The sequence below is a fragment of the Panthera onca genome, chromosome B4 (genome assembly GCF_046562875.1).
Source record: "Panthera onca isolate mPanOnc1 chromosome B4, mPanOnc1 haplotype 2, whole genome shotgun sequence".
Lineage (NCBI taxonomy): Eukaryota > Metazoa > Chordata > Mammalia > Carnivora > Felidae > Panthera > Panthera onca.
This window is the reverse complement of record NC_138345.1, coordinates 72,413,929-72,432,419: the sequence shown is the minus strand read 5'-3', so window position 1 is coordinate 72,432,419 and position 18,491 is coordinate 72,413,929.

The following is an 18,491-nucleotide window of genomic DNA, read 5'->3' as shown; positions in this document are numbered from 1 at the left end:
TTTAATTTTTTGAGGAACCTCCATACTGTTTTCCATACTGCACGAATTTGCATTCTCACTAGCAGTACAAAAGAGATCCTCTTTCTCCTCATCCTCACCAACATCTGTTGTTGCCTGAGTTGTTAATGTTAGCCATTCTTACAAGTGTGAGGTGGTATCTCATTGTGGTTTTGGTTTGTATTTCCCTCACAATGAGTGATGTTGAACATTTTGTCACGTGTCCATTAGCCATCTGGATGTCTTCCTTGGAAAAATGTCTATTCATGTCTTTTGCCCATTTCTTCACTGGATTATTTGTTTTTTGGGTGTTGAGTTTGATAAATTCTTTATAGATTTTGGATATTAACACTTTATCTGATATGTCATTTGTAAAAATCTTCCCCCATTCCGTCGGTTGCCTTTTAGTTTTGCTGATTTTTGCCTTCACTGTGCAGAAGCGTTTAATCTTCATGAGGTCCCAGTATTTCATTTTTGCTTTTGTTTCCCTTGCCTCCAAAGACATGTCAAGTAAGAAATTGCTGCGGGCGAGGTCAGAAAGGTTATTGCCTGTTTTTTCCTCTAGGATTTTGATGGCTTCCTGTCTTACATTTAGGTCTTTCATCCATTTTGAGTTTATCATCATGTATGGGGTAAGAAAGTGGTCCAGGTTCTTTTTTATGCATGTCGCTTTCCAGTCTTCCCAACACCATTTGCTGAAGGGACTGTCTTTTTTCATTGGATACTCTTTCCTGCTTTGTCAAAGATTAGTTGGCTGCACGTTTGTAAGTCCATTTCTGGGTTCTCTATTCTCTTCCATTGATCTGAGTGACTGTTTTTGGCCAGTACCATACTGTCTTGGTAATTACATCTTGACGTCCGGGATTGTGATGCCTTCAGTTTTGGTTTTGTTTTTCAGGATTGCTTTGGCTATTTGGGATCTTTTCGAGTTCCATATAAATTTTAGGATTGTTTGTTCTAGCCCTGTGAAGAATGCTGGTATTATTTTTATAGGGATTATATTGAATATGTAGATTGTTTTGGGTAGCATTGACATTTTAGCAATATTTGTTCTTCCAATCCATGAGCATGGAATATTTTTCTATTTTTTTGTGTGTCTTCTTCAATTTCTGTCATAAGCTTTCTATAGTTTTCAGTGTATAAATTTTCACTTCTTTAGTTAGGTTTATTCCTAGGTATTTTATGGCTTTTGGTGCAATTGTAAATGGGATCAATTCCTTGATTTCTCTTTCTGCTGCTTCATTATTGGTGTATAAGAATGCAACCGACTTCTGTGCATTGATTTTATATCCTGTGACTTTGCTGAATTCATGGATCAGTTCTAGCAGTTTTTTGGTGGAATCTTTTGGGTTTTCCACATAGAATATCACGTTGTCTGCAAAGAGTGAAAGTTTGACTTCCTCCTTGCTGATTTGGATGCCTTTTATTTCTTTGTGTTGTCTGATTGCAGAGGCTAGGACTACCATTGACTATATTCCTATGCTGATCCTTTTATCCCTATGACTTATTCCATAACTGGAAGCCTATATTTCCCTCTCCCCTTCAGCCATTTTCCCCATCCTCCAATGTTCTACCCTCTTGCAACCACCAGTTCTCTGTATTTATAGGTCTCATTCTGCTTCTTTGTTTATGTGGTTTTTTTTTTTTTTGATTCCGCATGAGTGAAATCATATGGTATTTGTCTTTATGTGTCTGACTTATTTCACTTAGCATTATACCCTACCCTGTAGGTCCATCCATGTTGTTGTGAATGGCAAGATCTCATCCTTTTTTATGGCTAATATTCCATTGTATACATATACCACATCTTCTTTATTCATTCATCAATTGATGGACACTTGGGCTATTTCCATAATTTGGCTATTGTAAATAATGCTGCAAAAACCTACGACTGCATGTATGTTTTCAAATTAGTACTTTCATTTTCTTTGGGTAAAAACCCAGAGGTGGAATCATTAGTTGAATGGTATTTCTATTTTTAATTTTTTTTTTTTTTAATTTAATGGTTATTTATCTTAGAGACAGAAACAGAGTGCGAGTGGGGGAGGGGCAGAGAGAGAGGGAGACACAGAATCGGAAGCAGGCTCCAGGCTCTGAGCTGTCAGCACAGAGCCCGACGCGGGGCTCAAACTCATGAACCATGAATTCATGACCTGAGTTGAAGGCGGGCATTCAACCGACTGAGCCACTCAGGCGCCCCAACTATTTTTAATTTTTTGATGAACCTCCGTACTGTTTTCCATAGTGGCTGCACAAATTTACATTCCCACCGGCAGTGCACAAGGATTCTGTTTTCTCTACATCCTCACCAATACTTGTTTGTTCTTGTCTTTTTGGTTCTAGCCATTCTGACAGGTATAAGGTGATCTCACATTGTAGTTTTAATTTGCAGTTCTATGATGCTTACTGTTGTCAAGCAACTTTTTATGTGTCTGTTGGCCATCTATGTGTCTTCTTTGGAAAATGTCTATTCAAGTCCTCTGCCCATTTTTAATAGGATCATTTGTACCTTTTTGATGTTGAGTTGTATAAATTCTTTATACATTTTGGATATTAAAGGTTAATAGAAATTTTAATGAAAACAAAATGGCAAGAAACAGTAATGGGTGCCTGAGGAACTAATGCTCCCTGGATTGTACTTACTGAGCTTCTGGAATTTTAAAAGTAGAGGTTAGAAAAGAATTATAAAATATAATTATGTCACGTGAAGGCTATTCATTATTTGACTCAAGCCCAGTGGATTTTTCTTAATAAGAAAGCCTTATAGAGCACAAAGTCAAGAAAAAGAGGTGTAGGAGAATAAATGAATGCATTGTGTTAGTTGGGAAACTTAATTGTGAACCGAATAAACCATCCTTTTTATTGGTCCTATAGACTTTCTTTCTTTTATGAAGCTCCATGCTTATCAAGGCTAGCAGTATGATTTGCGTAGAGTAGCCATCACATAGATATTTGTTGAGTTGATGGGTCAAAAGCACATTCTTGGGGATGCTGAGCTTTCATGACCAGTGAAATAGAAGTGGTGTTTTAAGGTAGGTCAGACTTGACATGCTTTTGTGCTCTTAGCTGTAGTTTCCCTTTTTAAATATTTAGTGAACCTAGTGATTCAGTATATGAATCTGAATGTCTTACTTGTGCCCAAATCTTTTGGAGCCATGCAACATTCCAAAGAAGCCTCAAAGCAATGCTCAGTAATTTGCTTTAATGGCTACTTTTAGGGTCAGTTGGTACCTAAAGAAGATGATCAGGGAGTCACTAAAAGTGTGGCCTACAATATGCTCCGTTGAAATCTGTTGTTTGTGGAAGACTTTGCTTTTATGTATCTGGTGGACTCCTAGTCAGTCTTCAAGATTCAGTGAAAATATCTCCTTTCTGAAAGTCTCCCAAACTCCCCTCCAGCAAAATTAAGGATTCTTCCATGTCCCAACAACACTCTGCTGCTCCTGATGTATATGGTGCTATAATTTTCTGCTTGGATATCATCATACTGTTTTGAAATTATTTACCATCTGACTCAAGCTCCTTAACATTCACCTTAATATTAGCAATTACTGGCCCTTGGTTTGTGCCTGGTAGCCAATCAAGAATCAATCAGGCCCTCACAGGTACTCTGTAAGGATTAGGCAAATAAAACAATATAGACTTGACTTCAATAATTCTTAAAGATGCAGGGTACTTGTAAAATACTGTGTGTATCTGAGAAATATTTTACTGGAGTAAATGGATGCCTTCTGAGTTCTGTTTGGAAAACCATACCTAAGTGGCTTTTCTGGTTTGACAGGCTCAGGTATGTTAATAAGCAATGATTTTCTTAAGCTGTGGGAGGACCTGGACTGCAAGGGAGGTGGACTATAAGTGGACTGGAGCCTAGTAAACTTCCCATCCACCCCTCTCCACTCCTCAGAATAGGCATTTGAATTTAGGTAGCCAAAGATTGGAACCATACCACTTAGGCATGTCTCAGTCTTAGAACTCCAGCCATCTTTTTTGGGTAGTTTAGGATTCTAATTAGAGAATGTATTTGCTCACTTCTTGCTCTGTATACGTATCTCTATACAAGCACTTATGCCGTAGTAGTAAGTTATTTGCCTCTATGTCTTGAGGCCAGACAAGACTGTGAAATAACCTAGGGCGAGGCCCCTGTCTTTATGTTTCCGTTGTCTGATACAGTGCTTGATATATAGCATATAAGCAGTGAGCAGTTTTTGATGGAAATAAATAAGAGCAAATAGATGGGGAATAACTCTCTTTCTCTGTCCACTAACCTGATTTGTATTTTCTGTACTCACCCAGTCTTTGCAGTTCTGGATCTGAGTCTCTCCTCCAAAGTCACACTTTTAAAGCCAAACATTTCAAGTCACACAAAAATCCATCCTGCGAGTTGATAAATATTTATTGAGTGCTTAGTACCTGCCAGGTGCTTTGAATACAAATAAGAATGAGACATGGCCCTTGACCTCAATGAGTTCACCATCTCATTAAATAGCATGTAACAGTAGTTATTAGTTAATGGTCATTCAAGCTAATGGTTTTACTCAAACTTCAGCTATCACTAAGCTCTTGGGCCCTCTGAGAAATTACTAAGATGGAACATATATTTGTGTAAACCATGACTGAAAGAGAATAAAGTGCCATAACCTTTTCCCGTAATGGAATTGTTTTCCAGAAAAAGTGTCAAGTCTCAGAGTTATGAATATTGAAAATTTTACCAGTGCGAATACTTTAGTAAACAGGGGGGAAAAAAGGAAATGTATAGTTTTAGAGTTTTAGTGCTACCCAGGCTTAAAAAGAAATTTTGGGGGGCAAGGGATGGAGATCAAATGTCAAATTAGCAGGTCAGTGGCAACAAATATTGGCTTTTCAAGGATTTTTTAAAAATAACAACACATATGGGGAAGAGTTTGTACTTAATAATAATTTTGTCAAACAAGGGGATGTTGTGGATTAGGGCTGGCCACCAGGGAAGTGTGTGCCTGATTTGGAAGGCAGAAGGGAAGCGGTAGCCATGTGCTTGTAAGGGTGACCTAAGGACCTGGTTGCTGCGGCAGCTTGTCGGTGTTGCCACTTACCCACTGCCTCTGTTGGCTGTGGAGCTGCAGCTGGCCCTGTGGCTTCTTCAGCTTCTGCACATCTCCTCTAGCTTCTTCTCATCCTGGACCAAGGGCATGTTTAGCCCCTCTACAGGCCACTAGCCTCATCAAGTCTGGAGGCAATAAAAGGCAGGTGTGGGTTCTATTTTATTCCTTGGGTTCCAGCTTGCCCTTGTGGGTTCCAATTTGTCCTTACCTTTCCCCACTTCACATCCAGTTTTCCTTCTCCATACTGGTCTTGCCGATCCACCCACAGCAACTTCGGGCCTGCTACCAGATGCCAAGGCAACAGCCTTCCATAAATTTTTTTAACAATGTCCATACTTGTGTAAGGTCTAATCCTTATATTCCTTAATCCATGTCACTCATAGTGGTTCTGCTTATCTGCCTGAGCCCTAGCCGATGCAGAGGGTAACATTACATCTTTTAATGAATCCACTGACAGGATTTCCCTGCTTCCTGTCATCCCAGCTCTGACCCCCATCCCATTGGGCACCTGATGAAATACTTAGCTTGGGTTTAAGAACCGTGTGGTTCAAAAAATCCCCTATCTTTAAAACCCTAGATTCATATTCAGTGCAGTAAGATGCACATGCAGTGAAAGACACTTAAAAGCTAAGGGAAAAACAGATTCACATTGTCCCTCTCGATCTTACTACAGAGCACGGTTCGTTGAGTGGGAACAGCGTGCAAAATCAGCCATACTGTTTAAATTATGGCTTCTCTTTCTTTTCCTTTATCTGTGTGGTTTCCTTGATCACATGTGGTTGACCTTTGGTAAGTTAAATGCATATGTAGTGCAACTCCACTGTGAGAACCCTGGCTTCTTTATCAGGCATTTTTCTTATTTCTTTACTAGTTTTAGTATCGATGACCCTTTGCCCTTAGTTATTTCACCCCTGGGCACACTTGGTCTGCAGAAACCCTCTCCTTCCCCTCAGCTTCCTCAGCCTCCCTTCAGCTTTAATCTTCCTTCCCAAACATCTACAGTTTGAGAATTGAATGGTTGCTACTTCAAAGTTGTAAACTGAGCAAATTATAGCTGTGGATTTTGTTACCGGAGTGAAATGAGCATTGCCTAGGTCATTTGAAAACGTCATGGGAAACACTCCCAATCCTAAAAGGATTATAGGGGGATCATGATTTATCCTATTGTTCAGTAAGAAGAGCAGTTTCTTGGTAAGCAGATGCTTGGAAGCAGATGCTATTTTGGTATTGTCACTTCAGAATTGTGTAAATCTTATACTTGGCTGTGAGTTTTAATTAATGAACTGCTTACATTAAGGTTGGATTTCTTGATTTATTGAGATTTTGTTTCACCTACATTCTACTTAACTAAATCCACAAGCTTCAAGGTTGATTTACATGGTCTCATTTCAGCTGAAAACACATTTCCTTTACAATATTTATAATTTTCTTAATAGGATAGTTATTGAAAAATCTTTGCCCACTGTAATGATATTAGAATATTATAAAAATTCAAAATCTTATTTTCATTTCCTTATGTCCCTGTCTGAAAACCCACAGAGGCTTCTCTTTGCCTAGAAGAGAACATCTCAATATTTTTTAACCCAACACATGTCCCAATGATTTCTACATCACAGACAAACTCCCATGAGCATCATAGTCCTAAGGAAGCATACACCCTGGATTATGTTTGTAACCCATGTTCCCCGGGCCTCACCAGTGCTATTGAGGTCACAGTTTAACCTAGTGTCTCCTGATTGATGGTCTCCACCTGCATGAGAGCAGGATGTCCTTCTCAGGTTCCTTCTAATTTCTTTCAGGGAGTCTCCAGGGTGTTCCACATGGGCTCGAAGCTCTCTGTATGTGCTTGGGTGTTCATTGGTTTCAGCCCGTTGACCCTGTTCTGGCCAAGGATTGATGCTGCCCCTGACATGCTGACTTCAAGGTAAGTTACTCTTTTATTACTGGACTAAGCACAGACACTTACCCTTCCCTAATTCTTCCCAGTTCTACTGAGACCAGGTTTTGATGTTAACCAAAACTACTGAAAGTTCAGGAAAATAGAGGAAATTACAGCAAAGAAACTGACAACTGCTTATTAAATATGGAGGCTCTGGAAGTTGTGCATTGTAGTCCACCACCATCTTGAGCTATCTTACTGATTCCCTGGCTAGAGGGTTTCCTCTCCAACTAGCTACCAGTCTACTCTCCTGAGAGGATACCAGCTACCGTTGCTGCCACCCAAGCAGGCTGGATATTTTGGGTTCTAAGCCTAAAAGAGTAAAGAGAGTGAAGCCTAAGAGAGTAAAGTCCAAAGAAGGAATTCCATCTTCATCTCCAGTTTAATGTCTGCCTTCCCGATTGTCACTCTCAGTTCTCTGGATCCGCCTCTTCCCAGGGTGACTGTGAATGGGAAAGTCCTCTGTCAGTAGGAGACATGTCATTTCCTACCCACAGCTGAGACCTTGCCTTCAAAGAAACCATAGCAGAACCCAACTGTCCAGCTTCGTATAGTGGATAAACAAATAAGGAGTGTCACTTCCTTATTTTTTTTCTCCCAAATTACAAAAGAAAAGACAGCCCCCTTCTTTCTAATTTTTCAAAGTTTGGGTTGAGCAGTTTTAAATAACATCAAGTGAGTTGAATTTGGCCAGTTCAGTTTCTCTTTACGCTTTTTCCAATATGAAGTAAAAACTGTGCCTGTGTGTTCTTCTTGTGGTCTCAGTTTCTAATGTCCAACTACTCAATCTGGAGTTCACATTTCTCTATAAGACAAGCAGTTACTGCTTTAGAGTAAAAGGTACAGTCTAGACCCATATTTAAAAGGAAACCCATTTCCAAAGGAAATAATTTATTAAATGCAAGCCTGCTTAAACATATACAATCTTTTACCTTAAGACCCACAGCTTCTCAAACTTCCCATGTCATTTGCATAATTAAATGGCTCACTGATATTTCAGTCAGTACAGACTAGGTTATGCTGCAGTAACAGTCCTCAAATTTTAAAATAACAATAACAAAGATTTATTTCTCACTTACACTATATTTCTGCCTAAGTTTGGCATAAAGGCTCTGCTCGTTGTAATTATTCAGGGACTTAGGATATGATAGTTTTCTTCTCAAACATTACTAACCTCTATGCCCCAGGGCTAGAGAGCTCCAAAGAGAGCCCTCACACTGCTCACTAAGTGCTTCCAACTCGGTGGTATGTGTCTCTCACTCAAACATAGGAGTGGGAAGTTCAATCCTATAATGACCCTATCCTTTTGTTGAGATTTTGAAATATATAAAGGAATATATATCCACTATCTTCCTTTATTCTTTTTTTTAGCTGTATACTGAATATCTTGCAGCCACATGATAATAGTTCAAATCTACTGATGCTCACTAAGCCCAGATATTGTCCTAAGATACAGCTTTATGTGCATAACTAATTTAAGTTTTAATAATAATCTTATGAGATAGATATTATTATCATCTCCATTTTAGAGATGCAGAAACTGCAATACAGGGAGAGGATAAGTAACTTTTTGTGGTCATATGCAGTTACGTGGTAGGGCTGGGATTTGGATGTTGGCAGTCTGTCTTCATAGGCCATACTCTTGGCCACTGCACTGGACACCTCCTATTCAAGTTTCCAAAGCTGACTTTGTCATCTGCCTGCCCCCCTCCCCAATGCTACTCCTGCTCTTTCTGCCTTTTCCTCAGCTGAGTAGATGGTACACCACCAGCTACCTGGTTACAAATGTAAGTCATCTGGAACTTGTCCTTGGTTTCTCTCTCTCTCAGCTCCTACATTCAATCCAAGCCAGCTCTCAAGGCTGACCGTTGTCACCTTTTCTCTCTGCTTGGTACTACAGTCCCCTCTTCAGTGACCTCTGGAATTATGCACCAGTGTAATTCATTTTCCACAGTGTAATCAGAATTAACTAGATATATATATCTATTCTCAGATTACATGATTGTCTACATAGGAGATCACATAGAATCTACCAAAAAACTGCTAAATTTCAAAAATAAGTTCAGCTAAGTTTCAGGACACAAGAGCAATACACATAAAATATCAATTGTATGTCTGTATACTAGAAAGGGACAATTAGAAACAAATTTTTTTAAGTCCCATTTATTTTTTTAATTTATTTAAATTTTTTAAAAAAGTGTTTATTTATTTTGAAAGAGAGAGAGAGAGAGAGAGACACAGTGAGAGTTGGGGGGGGGGGGCAGAGAGGGAGGAGAGAGAGAATCCTGGCAGGCTCCACACTGTCAGCACAGAGCCCGATGTATGGCTTGAAATCACAAAACCATGAGATCATGACCTGAGCTGAGATTAAGAATTGGATCCTTAACCAACTGAGCCACGCAGGCACCCCGAAAGTACCATTTAAAATAGCACCCAAGGCATGGAATACTTAGAGATAAACCTAATGAAGTATGTGTAAAATCTGTATGCTAAAAATTAAAAAGCATTGATAACAGAAATAATAAAAGACCTAAATAAATGGAGTGCATAGTGTCTTTATGGATCACAAGGCTCAATATTGTCAAGACATCAATTTCCCTCAAATTCCTACATAAATTAAGTATAATTCCAACCAAATCCCAAGAGGCTTTTTATAGAAATTGACAAGCTGATTCTAAAAATTATATGGAAAAGCAAAGGCCAAATAATTCTGAAAAAGAACAAAGTTAGAAGACTAACCTCACCTGGTTTTAAGACTTACTATGAAGTTACAGTAATCAAGATAGCACGGTATTGGCAAAGAGATAGACATATGGATCGATTGAACAGAGTGGAGAACACAAAAATAGGCCACGCAAATATTAACAGTTTTTCAGCAAAAGTGTGAAGGCAATACAATACAGAGAAGATCGCCTCTTCAGTGAATGGTGCTAGAGTATTTGGACATCCACTTATAAAAAGTGATATCCAGGGGCGCCTGGGTGGCTCAGTGGTTTGGGCGTCTGACTTCACTCAGGTCACGATCTCACAGTTTGTGAGTTCCAGCCCCGCGTCAGGCTCTGTGCTGACAGCTCAGAGCCTGGAGCCTGCTTCGGATTCTGTGTCTCCCTCTTTCTGCCCCTCCCCTGCTTGTGCTCTGTCTCTCTCTGTCTCTCAAAAATAAACAAACATTAAAAAAAATTAAAAAAAAAGTGATATCCATATGGACTGTGCTTCACACTGTATTCAAAAGTTATCTAGTAATGGATCAAAGACCTAAATTTAAATATAAAACCCTAACATCTCTAGCATAAAACACACGCAAAGAATCTTTGTGACATTGGGTTAGGCAAAGACTTCTTAGGAAGGGCATAAAAAGTATAATCCAGGGGCGCCTGGGTGGCTCAGTCGGTTAGGCATCCGGCTTTGGCTCAGGTCATGATCTCGTGGTCCGTGAGTTCGAGCCCCGCGTCGGGCTCTGTGCTGACAGCTCAGAGCCTGGAGCCTGTTTTGGATTCTGTGTCTCCCTCTCTCTCTGATCCTCCCCCGTTCATGCTCTGCCTCTCCCTGTCTCGAAAATAAATAAATGTTAAAAAAAAAGTATAATCCATAAAAAAACAAGTTGATAAATTAGATTTCATCAAAACTTCTCTTTTTAAAAAAATTTTATGTTTATTTATTTATTTTGAGAGAGATAGATTGAGAACACAAGTGGGGGAGAGGCAGAGAGGAGAGACAGAATCCTAAGCAGGCTCCGTGCTGCCAGCGCAGAGCCTGACGCCGGGCTCGAACCCATGAATGTGAGATCATGACCTCACCTGAGATCAAGAGTCAGCCACTTAACCGACTAAGCCACCCAGGCACCCCAAAACTTCTCTTTAAATGACGTGAAGAGAACAAAAGGACAGTCACAGACAGGGATTAAATACTCGCAAAACACCTATCTGATAAAGGACTGGTTAACTAGAATATACAGAATTCTCAAAATTCAGTATAAGAAAACCAACAAACCATCAAAGTGAGCAAAAGATTTCAATGGATACCCCATCAAAGAAGACATATTTGTGGCCAATAAGCACATGAAAAGATACCCAGTATCATTAGTCTGTAGAGAAATGTAAATTAAAAGCACAATATGATACCACTAAACATCAGTTATAATGGCCCAAATAACAACACACTGACAATACAAAATGCAGGGGGAGGCCATTGAGTAACGGGACTTCTCAGACATTTACTGGTAGGAATAGAAAGTGGTACAGCCACTGAGGGAGAGTTTGACAGTTTCTTATGAGTCCACCCAAAAACCTATGTATGACTGTTTACAGCACCTTTATTCATAATTATCCAAAACTAGAAACAACCAACCAAATACTGAATGGATAAATAAATTATGGGACATCCATATAATCATAATAGAACACTATTCAGCAATGAAAAGGAATGAACTAATATACAACATTGCTGAATTTAAAGGCGTTTTGCAAAGTAAAAGAAGTCAGATTCAAAAGGCTACACACTGTATGATTTCTTTTTTATTCTTTTTTGAGAGAGACAGAGGGTGCAAGTGAGTGAGGGGCAGAGAGAGAGAGGGAGGGAGAGAGGGAGAGAGAGAGACAGAGAGAGAGAGAGAGAGAGAGAGAGAGAGAGAGAGAGAAGCGTGGCTCATCCGAAGCGGGACTCGTGTTCACTCTAAGTGGGGCTCGAGCTCACCTGATGTGGGACTCGAACTCACGAACTGTGAGATTATGACCTGAGCCAGAGTCAGATGCTTAATGACTGAGCCACCCACGCACCCTGTATGATTCCTTTTAATATAACATTCTTGGAAAAACAGAAATAGAAATCAGATCTGTGGTTGCCAGGTGCTCTGGGCTGGGGTTGGGGTAGGGGATTGACTACAAAAGGACACAAGCATATTTTTACAATAATGAAAATACTCTCCAACTCGACTGTGGGTATGGTTACATGACTGTAGAAACTTCTCAAAATATGTAGAATTGTACCTTTTCTTTTATTAGAACTGTACATTTTAAAAGATGAATTTTACTGTTTGTCAATGATAGTTCAATTAAAAAAGAACATTTTACAGGCTTCCTAAAGAAATGAACGTGAATGAAATTATGAGAGAATGGAAACCAGCTCAGTGTTGCTGTTCCAATGTCTCTTCTGCTCCAGCTGTTGCTCCAAAGGCTACCCCACCTGCAGCTGGGCTTATGGTCATGAGCAGGTGGGTTCAGGAGGGAAGGAGGAAAATCCACTTTCTGAGCACCAGCTCAATACTCTTTGGCTGGGAATACCTTGTTTCATCCAGGGAAGACAGTACCAAAACACAAACAAAAAAGCCCTCCTCTGCTTGAAAAAAGTAATTAAAAAAAATCATCTATCAGATTTATAGGGACCTGTCTGACCTTATACTTTTTAATTAACCCAGTCTGCTAAGGAGTGTATGCCATATTCAGAGGGGATGTTTGTCTTTTCCAATTTTCACATTTCATTAAACCCATAAATTCTACATTCTCTGTCTCAGATATTTTCTTCCCCACATCTCAACGTATGCATTTCAGAAGAAATCGTCTTATCCTTAAGGTACGAGGCATATTTCCAGCATCTTTTGCCAACAAAACAAAACCAAACTCAAAAAAAAAAAAATTTATTTTCGTAGGGAGCGATTGCACAACAATGAAAGATTGTGAAGTAGCATGCAAGAGATTCCTGCAGCCATCCAAACTAGCGGAACAGCTGTGAAGGGCTCTAAGGAGAAGAGTGCAGGTCAAATACTATCCTCAATGTGACATTTGGGAAGACTTGCTTTTTCCCCTCTAATGGTCTCAATAGGAGGTCTCATCAAACATGTTGTATATCCATATTGCCGAACACTTTTACAAATTCAAAGAACAGCACCAAGGTGTTTGATTTCAAATGTTGGGCCATGCCATTTTCCATGACAGTTGATTATTTTCCCTTCTGTGCTTGGGGCTTGACCTTTTACAAAGGAATGAGTGGAGATTTGGGTGAGTTTCCCATGCCTGAGGATCTGGCAGAGAGATACATAATAGCCATATTTCTAATCTTTTCTTGGACTTCCACAATTGAAAACTTTTTTATGAGTTGTCAAGGCTTGTGTCCCAGATTTTGATAAAGTTTGGAAAGGAACAGCAGAGGGACTTACAGATCTAACTCAAAAGATCTGTATCCGTTCCCAACAAATTGTACCTTACCCACAACAGGTTCATTATTTTGTTATTTTTGTGAAATCAATATGATAGTATTAAATGGCATGAAATTGCTGGGGAGAATGTGGTTGCATGAAAAAGAGGTCTTAAAAACGTATAAATAAGGGGCGCCTGGGTGGTGCAGTCGGTTAAGCGTCCGACTTCAGCCAGGTCACGATCTCGCGGTCCGTGAGTTCGAGCCCCGCGTCAGGCTCTGGGCTGATGGCTCGGAGCCTGGAGCCTGTTTCCGATTCTGTGTCTCCCTCTTTCTCTGCCCCTCCCCCGTTCATGCTCTGTCTCTCTCTGTCCCAAAAATAAAAATAAAAAACGTTGAAAAAAAAATTAAAAAAAAAATGTATAAATAATAATTATAACTAGACAGTCTTAACTGCTCAACTGAAGGAGGGGATGTCTTTTCTCAAACTGTCAGAAAACCTTTATTTATCTTCTGTTTGCCTCTATTTCTTTTAAATTTTGCTTAACTTTTTATTAAAGTGGACTCAATTGAATTATATTTGGGAGAACTTTCTGTAAGAACCAATACGCCAAAATATGAAGATTCTTAGCGAGCAAAACTGATTGCAACATGGAACATAAGGAAAGCCCCATATTGTAGGATTTCCGTATTCTAACAAGAGAACAATTGATAACCTCTGCCTCAGATGGCCTCGACAGAACGCTTGAACTTTATTCTCTAACACTAACCTTTCCATCTTCTTAGGTGCTTATATTTAAAAGTCATTGTTCATCTGTCTCTCCTTCTCCCAAATTTAACCCATCAGCAAATCTCAAAAATGTCTTAAATCACCCACTTTTCTACATCCCTAGGGAACTAGTCTAAGCCATCATCTTCGCTCAGGGACAGCAGAGGTTGGCAAACTTGTTTTGTAAAGGGTCAGATGGTAAATATGTTTGCTTCTGTGGGCCGTGTAGTGTCTATGGCAACAGCTCAACCCTGCCATTGTAGCATAAAAGCAGCTGTAGACAGTACTTAAACAAATGGGTGTAGCTCATTTCCATTATAATTTCATTTATGAAAGCAGACACTTGGAAGCAGTTTGCTGACTCCTGAATTAAACTACTTCAATAAGCTTCTTACTCCCTGCATCTAGTTTTGCTTCCATTCCTTCATACTGTGACCAGAATTCTTCCTTTACAACTGAAATCTGACCACTTCACATCTACCAATGACTTTCTATTGCTCTAGGGTCTAAATTTCTTATCATGGCCAAAAGGTCCTGCAATTTCTGATCTGCCTACGGCCCTGGCCTCATGAGGTAATATTATTTCCCTCACTCTCCATATTTCACTCATAGGGACCATTCTTCCTCCTGGAATGCTCTCTCCAACTGTTGCTGCCCAGTTAATTCTTATATATTCAAGTCCCAGTTTATGTCATTTACTTTAAAAAGTCTTTTTTGACCACCACCTTCACCTAGACTAGCGTAGATGCCTCAGTACTTACCCTTCATAGCAGTTGTAATTAGTTAATTTTGTAATTATTTGTTGAATGTTTCTCTCATTATATAGTAAGTTCCCTGAGGCTAAGGTCTACATCTTGCTTACTGCTGTACCTCCAAAGTCTAACACAGTGTCAGATACATAGCACATAGGTCAGTAATGCATCAGGCCGCAGATAATAGAACCTGACTGCAATAGCTGAACCAAACACAGGTGTTTTTATTTATAGTGAAAAGGCTGAAGATGGCAAGTCCAGGACTGGTACAGTATCTCCATGCTATCATCAAACTCTGTGATCTGTCTCTTTTTCTGCTTTATATGTTCATGATTGCAAAATGGCTGCCATGGCTTCAGGAATTGCATCTGCATTTCAGACAAAAAAGTCAAAAATACTACCAAAGGAGTTTCTCTGCTTAAAAGAACCCCCACAACTCTTTCCTATACATCTTTTTGTCTAGACCCGGTCACATGGCAACCCCTAGCTGCATGTGTATCTGAGAAGTTACACAGTGATATCTTGAAAAAGATGGGATTATGTTAGGAGTAAAAGGAACATGACTATTGAATAGACAAGTACTGGTGTCTATCCTACTAGGCAGGTTCAATAAATATTTTTTGAATAACCAAATGAAACTCTCAAAAGTGATTTGAAGTTGAAATAATTCAACTGCATAAAAAGAATGTGAATAACAATGGCACCTGGATCTATATGAATTTTCTTGTTACATTTTTAAGAGAGTGAGAGTGAGCACAGGAGGGGCGGAGGGAGAGGGAGAATCTGAAGCAGGCTCTGAGTAGAGCGTGGAGCCTGATGAGGGCCTTGGTTTCACGACCGTGAAATCATGACCTGAGCCAAAATCAAGAGTCCATGGCTTCACCAACTGAGCCACCCAGGCACTTAATTTTCTTTTAATTTTTAAATGTTTATTTATTTTTGAGAGAGAGTGAGAGAGAGGGAGAGAGAGGGAGAGAGAGGGAGGGAGGGAGAGAATGAGCAGGGGAGGGGCAGAGAGAGAGGGAGACACAGAATCTGAAGCAGGCTCCAGGCTCTGAGCTGTCAGCACAGAGTCCAGTGTGGGGCTCGAACTCGTAAACTGTGAGATCACGCTCTGAGCCGAAGTTCGGAAGCTCACCCAGGTGCCCCTCTTGTTATTTTTAACAAGGTTCGTGCTTGTGCGTAATTTATGTGGTCTTCATTTGCTGTATCTGTTTTGAAGGGTCAGGAAAATGGTATTTAGAGAGGTGCAAATCCAAACTTAAAATAAATTGTTTGGTGTTTTTGGCTTTTGCTTCTGCAGAGATTTTTCAAACAATGCTATGCTGGAATGACTTTAATAACATGAGCATTTTAAGCCAACATTGTTTTCTTTGGAAATACCTTATTACAAAATTATAATATATAAATATTTTAGCAGTAATAATATGGGTAATAGTTCTTAATGGCCTGATCTGCCTATGGGCTTTGAATTCAGTATATGGTATTTTTTTTTTCAGACAGCACTGTAAAAATCTGATTTTATGTTGCCCCGCTGTGAACATCTTCAAGTCAAATAGCAGAAGCAATGCTCTTCTCTTATTTAATTTTTTAATAGCTCCCTAACCTGCATTCAGAAAAATCTATATATAAAATGTAACCAGAAGACAGTCTTAGTAGCAAAACCATCTAATCTTCTGCTGTCTGGTTTTTTTTAGTGTAAACTTTTCTTTTTTTTTTTTTTTTTTTTTTTTTTTTTTTTTTTTGCAGTTCTGATTCAGTCTAGAAAAGTGAAAATTGGATTTTTCTGAAGCATTAAACAATTGGAGCAAAGATGTGTTTTTAAGATCAAGATACAATATGAAGAATTTTACAGTGCTTAATAGCACTTAAGAACTTGTCAACTGGAAAACTTAAATCTTTTCACAAAAAGCAGCCCCTTGGCCAGTGCCTGAACCTGTTGCCGTTCGGCACGCTGGCCTGTCTTCTTGATAATCACTCCCTTACTTCCTTTTGGGAGTCACTTTTCGCATTGTGTGCAGGCTTTGTAGGATCGCTAGGGCCCAAGTCAGCACTTGGACTCTTCTCCTAAGTCTTCGTACCACTTCTTCTGTGTTGGTGTTCCCTTGTCAGAACACTGCTGCCAAACGAGACCACTCAGAGGCCACCCTGGTTCTCATCCTTCTATAACCTGACCCTCCAACTTCCCTTTGATTCCATGATCTGGTTTGTATCCTTCCAACAAATTCCTGTTCTCCTGGCTCCAGCTGCTGCCATGACAGAGCCCTAGTGATATAATCTACTAGACAAGAATATGAGCTCCGTGGTGCAGGGGCTATGGCAGAGACTGCTAGAAAACCACAGTGACCTTTCTTCCTTACAGATTCCAGGTTTTATTTGGGGTGGAAATATGTCCAGCTAAAAGTGCTTACCCTCACATTCTGATTTGCAGCGAGGCGTAGCCGGATACTATGGCTCTGGTCTGTAACATGTGAGCAGAAGTCTGTTGGGGACTTCTGGGAAGTCCTTCTTCCCTCTTTCTCCTTATGCATGTTTGGAATGCAGGGATGATTCCTGGCAGTGGAATAGGTGTCTTGTGGTCATGAAATGACATGTATGAGTATAAAAACTAACCCTTTAAGGAGGCTGAGAGGAAAAGCAGACAGAAACTGGGTCCCTGATTGCATCACAGCACATCCTACCAGCCCTGGTTGTCTCCCTCATGATTTCTTGTTAAGTGGAAATCATGAAACCCTCTTCAGTAAAGCCACTGGAGTGGGATTTTCCTTTACTTCGAGCTGTGTTGGTTTCTAACTGATGTGGGTGCTTGGTCTATTTTATTACTTTAACCCCTACCCCTAAAATAATGTCTGTCATGTAGTAGACATTAAATATATTTGTTGAATGAGTGAGTAATAATCGCTAACAAGAGATTCTTCATTTCTGCATATAATTCTTTAATCTTGCCATCTCACAGATGAGGAAAATGATACATATATTTAACGTGCTTGTGGTTAATAGCTATCTCACTTGGCTTATCCGTTCTGATGTATGGACTTTATCTAGGTAAGTTGTGGAAGAGAAAATGAATCTCTGAAGAGAAAGAACATAAGTTATTATTGTAATAAATCATAAATTCTGACCTAGGAAATATGACAAAACGAGGCTTCAGACGTGAGAATCTGCTTTGTTTCCTTATCGCATTGCCGTGGTCTTTTCCCGACAGTAAATTGTACAGACTAACTTGTGGTTTGTCCTCAATTTACCATACCATCACCTTGTCCTTCAAAGATAAATATAGAATGATCTGCTACCTGGAAGATATGAACTCTCAGCTGTTTTCCCCCAAATCATGAAAATTCAGAGCAGAGCCACCCTTATTCTCTAACGTGCTCCTTCTTGTGGTCTGAGGCACCATATTGGCTATGAAGTCATTGTTTCTCAGCTTTGCATTTGACGATCTGCTCTGTGGTGCTGGGGTTGGGACTCCACACACCCCTTTTCTCCTCTGCCAGCCTGCTCCTGTTGGGTCCCACTGACAGGAGACACTAGCAGGAGGCTGGAAGTCAGGAGCAGGGAAGGGGGACTTGGTCCTTTCTGTTTATTTGTTGCTACCATCAACGTCACCCCAGCGGCAGCCCTTCATTTCTCAGGGGCAGTTTATCCCAGTTCCTAGCTTTTCTGTCATCTTGCCCAGAATGTGTCTTCTCATTTGCCATCAGAGGCACTAATACCAGCTAGGCAGTCTCCCCTGGCCCAAGGTCTGAGAACTAGCTCAGTACGGCACCTGCAACTTCATTGGCTTTAAAAACTTCAACCTCTTCACCTTTGTTTTGCCAGCTCTGAGG